Source organism: Triticum dicoccoides, chromosome 7A (genome assembly GCF_002162155.2).
Source record: "Triticum dicoccoides isolate Atlit2015 ecotype Zavitan chromosome 7A, WEW_v2.0, whole genome shotgun sequence".
Lineage (NCBI taxonomy): Eukaryota > Viridiplantae > Streptophyta > Magnoliopsida > Poales > Poaceae > Triticum > Triticum dicoccoides.
The window spans coordinates 27,344,037-27,351,444 of NC_041392.1; the positions used below are offsets into that span (position 1 = coordinate 27,344,037).

The 7,408-nt window shown below is 43.1% G+C and overlaps 1 long non-coding RNA gene across 1 annotated transcript; it reads right to left on the reverse strand.

Annotated features, from left to right (window-relative positions):
* Positions 1-1,413: 1,413 nt before the first annotated feature.
* Positions 1,414-3,941, reverse strand: LOC119334242. The gene is made up of 3 exons (XR_005161255.1): positions 3,354-3,941; positions 1,828-2,674; positions 1,414-1,684 (listed from the first exon to the last, which is right to left on the reverse strand). It is a non-coding gene; the product is annotated as an uncharacterized LOC119334242 (long non-coding RNA).
* Between the last annotated feature and the right edge of the window lie 3,467 nt (positions 3,942-7,408).

Here is a 7,408-nt window from a genome sequence, read left to right on the forward strand (position 1 = left end):
TTACACATGTATTATGTTTCTGGTTAATACAATTCTAGCATGAATAATAAACATTTATCATGATATAAGGAAATAAATAATAACTTTATTATTGCCTCTAGGGCATATTTCCTTCAGCTTTACACCAATATGACCTAAACGGCAGTGCCACAAATAAGTTGCACTATCATTATTAACTTTGCATCTTTTGGTTTCAATATTATGATTATGTGTATCACTACGATCGAGATCCAATGAATTATTTTCACTGGGTGTGTAACCATATGAGGTTTTATTCATGTAAATAGAAAAACAATTTATTCTCTTACTTAAATGAATAACCGTATTACAATAAACATGATCAAATCATATTTATGCTCAACGCAAACACCAAATAACACTTATTTAGGTTCAACATTAATCCCGAAAATATAGGGAGTGTGCGATGATGATCATATCAATCTTGGAACCACTTCCAATACACATCGTTACTTCACCCTTAACTAGTCTCTGTTTATTCTGCAACTCCCATTTCGAGTTACTAATCTTAGCAACTGAACTAGTATCAAATACTGAGGGGTTGCTATAAACACCAGTAAAGTACACATCAATAACATGTATATCAAATATACTTATGTTCACTTTGCCATCCTTCTTATCCACCAATCACTTGGGGTAGTTCCGCTTTCAGTGACCAGTCCCTTTGCAGTATAAGCACTTAGTCTGAGGCTTAGGACCAGACTTGGGCTTCTTCACTTGAGCAGCAACTTGCTTGCCGTTCTTCTTGAAGTTCCCCTTCTTCCTTTTGCCCTTTTCTTGAAACTAGTGGTCTTTTCTACCATCAACACTTGATGTTTTTCTTGATTTTTACCTTCGTCGATTTTAGCATCATGAAGAGCTTGGGAATCGTTTCCGTTATCCCTTTCATATTATAGTTCATCACGAAGTTCTACTAACTTGGTGATGGTGACTAGAGAATTCTGTCAATCACTATTTTATCTGGAAGCACTACACCACAACATAGATGCAACGACATGTAATCTGCCGGGAGAATGCACTTAAGACGGCAGATATACTGCCGGGAGGGAGTTTCTCCCGGCAGATAGAACTGCCACAAGAATGGCTGCCGGGGATTACTTGTCCCGGCAGATAAACTATTCCCGGCAGTTTGTCTGCCCTGTCTGTTTTATTTCCCGGCAGTTCTATTTCTCCCGGCAAATTGATCATGGCATGGGAACTACAGTCACCCGACAATAAATCTGCCGGCAGAACCTTGTTACCCCGGCAGTTAACATGCCATCACATTGATTTCACTAAAAAAATTCTACGCAGCTTATCCCTAATTTAATATACATTTAGTATGTTCGGACAATCATGCCAGATCTCACAGCTCATACATACTTCTCAATCAAAGTTACATATAAGCCACATCCAAAACCTTAAGTTTCATTTCATTCATAAGCGACCAAATACATGTTTGTTGATACATTAAGGATGTTGTGCCACAAAAGTGAAAAAAAGACATGTTCCTAGATGTGTTTCACATCCAAAATGAGCATACATCGGCTTATGTGCTAAAATAAGCACCAAAATGAGCAGAAAAATTAAGTATGGACGCCTTGCAGATCTTGCCAAACCTCCAGCACCTTCAAGATCTTGTCAAACCTTCAGGAGATGTGTTCAAGGCCTTGTTTATAATGTTGAGCTGAAAAAAGTGAAGTGAAGTTTGAGGTTAGTCCAAAGTGCATCTGCATGCTAAATAATCTCTTGATAAATATAAATATGCAACTAATAAAGGCACAATCTAGTGCTTCTATCTATCAGCAAAAGAACAAGAACGACTCTTACGAGAAGAGGGGCAGCTCGGCAGCAGCACCACCAGCATAGCGTGTAGAGGAGGGTCACCAAAGCAGAGGACAGGAAAAGGAGTAGCATCAGCTGCAACACAGCATCAGTCTCTCCACTCACCATTTTAATTGTTTCTTCTTATTCATGCTTGAAGAAAATGAAGTCTTGGACCAATTTAGGAATAGCTAGTTGCACATAGAACATCCCCTAACACATGATATAACCAAATTTTCTTCTACTTCCCTATGTGTGTAACATGCGAAGAACTCAGAACTAAAATTCAGATATGTTTCAAGAAACCCATGTCCATGATTGTTTGATTTAGGTCTCACTTGTCATCCATCAAACGAAATCAGAACTAAACATTATTTCACATATGTGCAAGAGCTAAACAGTAATAGAGCATGAAAAAAATGTACCACACTGTATGTACATCTATGACAGCAGACCCAACATTGCTTCTGTCAAAATTCTAAAGTCCTAAAATGATCTGTAGGTGGAAAGGCAATAATCACTATCAGAGTTCATCAAAAAGAGTACACTGAAGCAATGAAATTTATTAATAAACATTTAACTATAATTATTACCGACTAATAACATGTTCTTGAACATGTTTCAAATGGCCAACCTAGAGTACATGCACATATATATTTGTTAAATTTTTGGCTACATAGCACATTATAACTTCCGTGAGATAAAGAACATTTAGAGACCTTATCACCTCATTATTTCTTCTAACACTCTCTGCTCTTTTTCTTACTTCACGCCCGCTGCCATTGCATCTTCTAATCTGTCATCCATGTCACTTTATCCTCCCTGAGTCATTCTTATTTCCGAAGATATTCACCTTCACATGAGTGCCGGATTACGAAATCAACACACGGATATCACTCATGCTTGTCTTTGCAAATATTAAAGGAAGTACGAAAACTACACAAAAATAGGAGACGATGGTTGCAGCTCACTTATAGTTTGGACTTGCTGTCCTATATCTTCTAGACAATGTATATGGCCTAGATATGCAAAACACTATCAGTTCAACTATTTTCCATCAGTAGCATTCGAAATCTAAATCATGTAATGGTCCTGTGTAACTCTAATAGCTAACAAATAAACCTTTTTTCTAATATAAGATATTACAATAAATTTCAGTCCAGTTCTCCCTATTGTAGGATTATCCGTTTATATACCTAGTACTGTAGGATTATTTGTTTATACATAAGTTAATCTAAATAGCATGCAATTTAATTTCATGGACATTTTCTAACTCTAATAAATAAATTGAAGTAAATGCAAGCCAGCGTCATGGAGGATTGGCTGCATGGGGCAGATCATGGGGGCACGGATATGCTCGAGGGCGCGCGGCCAGGACTCGAGGGGACAGGGGCGTCGGGCCTCCCATGCGGCAGCCGGACGGGGCATATCAAGGCTAATTAACTCTCTAGAAATTCATTGGGGATGAACAAGCTTCAAATTGAACCAGAAAACACAACAGTGCAGTACAGAATAAAGGAGATGCATATCACCTGAACATTACTCAAACCAGAGTACTAGCCACCAGAGTATAGTGTATCAGGCTCAAATAAGAGCTCCACTGCAGACATCCACCCATGTAAACTTGCTGCTCCTCAGATCCATTCACGTCCTCTCCCCCACATGCACATAACACAGTATAATGGTTCAAAATATTAGACAGGATTTGTAAGCAGAAAATTGGACAAAGAACTTGCCTTGGACTGAGCAACGTGCTCAAAGTAGAGGTGCTTGAAGTAGAAGAAAGACCAAGTATGTGCCTTATGGGTTTTTAGTTGCCTAAGTGGAGTAGTTCTGTCAAGGACGAGATGAAGCAGTGATGCAACCCCTGCACCAGGATAGCTAGCTCGAGGTCTCCGCCCCAATTGTTGCAGTTAAGTGATTCGTTCTCCCTAAAAATTGTGTTTTCTAGAACCTATGCCCAAACAGTTGTGGTTCCTTGATATTTACACTTAATACACCTTCCTGTTATAACTGGTCTAAATAGGCACATTATTCTTTTTCATAAACTGAATAGGCACATTAGATCATCTGAAAATGCCCCAAAGCATCCAAAATTTCTAATCACTGCAGACTTGACTGTATTTAGGTGCGTCATCCCAAAGAAACTGATTGTATTCGTTAATTAGATCTATAATTAAAAATGCAGACATGGGAGAGGGTCAATCTGTCATATAGTCATACATAAAAAACAAATCAAATACATTGCATGAGAGATGACCCCAAGCTCCTGGACATACATCAATTCAATTCAAATGTTTTTTCTGGCTCATACAATCGATACATACATCATGCTGCCAAAAAAAGAATGCATCATGAGAGGCTTACCTTGCGATGGATTTTTCTGGCTGGTAGTCAGTGGAGGAGAGAGCCAATAGCAGGAATGGCTCTTGCTGCAGCCGCCAGAGGAGCAAAGCAGCAACAGGCGGTGGAGGAGGCTTAATAGCTGGCCGAGATCTGGAGCAATGCTGGCCGAGATCTCCTGGACAAGGAAGAACAAGGCCAGCGACCTAGGGCAAGGACGGGGAACCTACGACGCGGTGGTGGTGCAGCGGCCACGGGCCGTGGCGCAGGCTAGGCGAGGCGTCGATGACCAGAGACGTGGGTGGAAGCAGTCCATGGGCGCAGAGGCTGAAGGAGGTCGGGCGGCGGACCAGCGGCGAGGCGCTCGGCCGGTGAGGGCCAGCAGCAGGGGCGGCGCTGAGGATAGGCCGTGGCGACGACGCCATGGGGGAGTGCTGCGTACTTGCTGCGCGTGAGCTCGTGCGGGGACCAAGGAGCAGAGGAGTGGCAATAGGCGCGGGGAACAGGCGGTGCTCGCTGTCGACCTTGGCAAGGACGAGGATGGTGGAAACCTGCGGCGGAGGGAGTCGGCGGTGGAAGTTGCGGTCGTGGGCAGAGGGGCTCGTGGTTGGAGGGCTTGGTTGTGGGGGCGGCAGCGGCGGTTGGGGAGGAGGGTTGGGGACGAGGGTTCGGTTTGCGGAAAACTGGTCGGGCCGGCTGCTATATTTTGTTTGGTACAAACGCTTTGGGCTTCTTCGCGCGCTTGGCTCAACAATTTGACGTCTCCCCCCACAGGTCTCCCGGCAGACTGCGGGCCTGGGTTTAGTTGTGCCGGCAGATAGAGTGATCTTAATTATTGCTGGCAGTGTGCACGCCTTCTTGTATGTACTTCCCCCGGTAGTTTATCTGTCTTTAAGTGCTTCTGCCGGCAGTAACACGATCCCCGGCAGATGGTTTGACCCTGTTTTGACATTTCTCCCGGCAGTTAATTGCCCCCAATCAAGTGTTGTGGTGTAGTGAAGATTAAATCCCACTTGATTCAAGTGATTGTAGTACCCAGACAATATGAGCACATGCTCACTAGTTGAGCGATTCTCCTCCATCTTTTAGCTATAGAACTTGTTGGAGACTTCATATCTCTCAACTTGGGTATTTGCTTGAAATATTAACTTCAACTCCTGGAACATCTCATATGGTCCATGACGTTCAAAACGTCTTTGAAGTCCCGATTCTAAGCCGTTAAGCATGGTGCACTAAACTATCAAGTAGTCATCATATTGAGCTAGCCAAACGTTCATAACGTCTGCATTTGCTCCTGCAATAGGTTTGTCACCTAGCGGTGCATCAAGGACATAATTCTTCTGTGCAGCAATGAGGATAAACCTCAGATCACGGATCTAATTCGTATCATTGCTACTAACATCTTTCAACACAATTTTCTCTAGGAACATATCAAAATAAACATATGAAAGCAACAACGCGAGCTATTGATCTACAACATAGATATGCTAATACTACCATGACTAAGTTCATGATAAATTAAAGTTCAATTAATCATATTACTTAAGAACTCCCACTTAGATAGACATCCCTCTAATCCTCTAAGTGATCACGTGATCCAAATCAACTAAACCATGTCCGATCATCACGTGAGATGGAGTAGTTTCAATGGTGAACATCACTATGTTGATCATATCTACTATATGATTCACGCTCGACCTTTCGGTCTCCCTGTTCCGAGGCCATATCTGTATATGCTTGGCTCGTCAAATATAACCTGAGTATTCCATGTGTGCAACTGTTTTGCACCCATTGTATTTGAACATAGAGCCTATCACACCCGATCATCACGTGGTGTCTCAGCACGAAGAACTTTCGCAACGGTGCATACTCAGGGAGAACACTTCTTGATAATTAGTGAGAGATCATCTTAAAATGCTACCGTCAAACAAAGCAAAAATAAGATGTATAAAAGATAAACATCATATGCAATCTAAATATATGACATGATATGGCCATCATCATCTTGCGCCTTTGATCTCTACCTCCAAAGTACTATCATGATCTATATCGTCACCGGCATGACACCATGATCTCCATCATCTTGATCTATATCAATGTGTCGTCACATGGTCGTCTCACCAACAATTGCTATTGCAACTATTGCTATCGCATAGCGATAAAGTAAAGCAATTATTGGGCACTTGCATCTTATGCAATAGAGAGACAACCATAAGGATTTTGCCAGTTGTCGATAACTTCAATAAAACATGATCATCTCATATAACAACTTATATTTCATCACGTCTTGACCATATCACATCACAACATGCCCTGCAAAAACAAGTTAGACGTCCTCTACTTTGTTGTTGCAAGTTTTACGTGGCTGCTACGGGCTTAAGCAAGAACCAATCTTACCTACGCATCAAAACCACAACGATAGTTTGTCAAGTTGGTGCTGTTTTAATCTTCGCAAGGACCGGGCGTAGCCACACTCGGTTCAACTAAAGTTGGAGAAACTGACACCCGCCAGCCACCTGTGTGCAAAGCACGGCGGTAGAACCAGTCTCGCGTAAGCGTACGCGTAATGTCGGTCCGGGCCACTTCATCCAACAATACCGCCGAACCAAAGTGTGACATGCTGGTAAGCAGTATGACTTATATCGCCCACAACTCACTTGTGTTCTACTCGTGCATATAACATCAACACATAAAACCTAGGCTCGGATGCCACTGTTGGGGAACGTAGTAATTTCAAAAATTTCCTACGCACACGCAAGATCATGGTGATGCATAGCAACGAGAGGGGAGAGTGTTGTCCACATACTCTCGTAGACCGAAATCAGAAGCGTTATGACAACGCGGTTGATGTAGTCGTACGTCTTCACGGCCCGACCGATCAAGCACGGAAACTACGGCACCTCCGAGTTCTAGCACACGTTTAGCTCGATGACGATCCCCGGACTCCGATCCAGCAAAGTGTCGGGGAAGAGTTCCGTCAGCACGACGGCGTGGTGACGATCTTGATGTTCTACCGTCGCAGGGCTTCGCCTAAGCACCGCTACAATATTATCGAGGATTATGGTGGAGGGGGGCACCGCACACGGCTAAGAGAACGATCTTGGAGATCAACTTGTGTGTCTAGGGGTGCCCCCTGCCCCCGTATATAAAGGAGCAAGGGGAGGAGGCCGGCCGGCCCTATAGGCGCGCCAAGGAGGAGTCCTTCTCCTAGTAGGAGTAGGACTCCTACTAGGAGGGGGAAGGA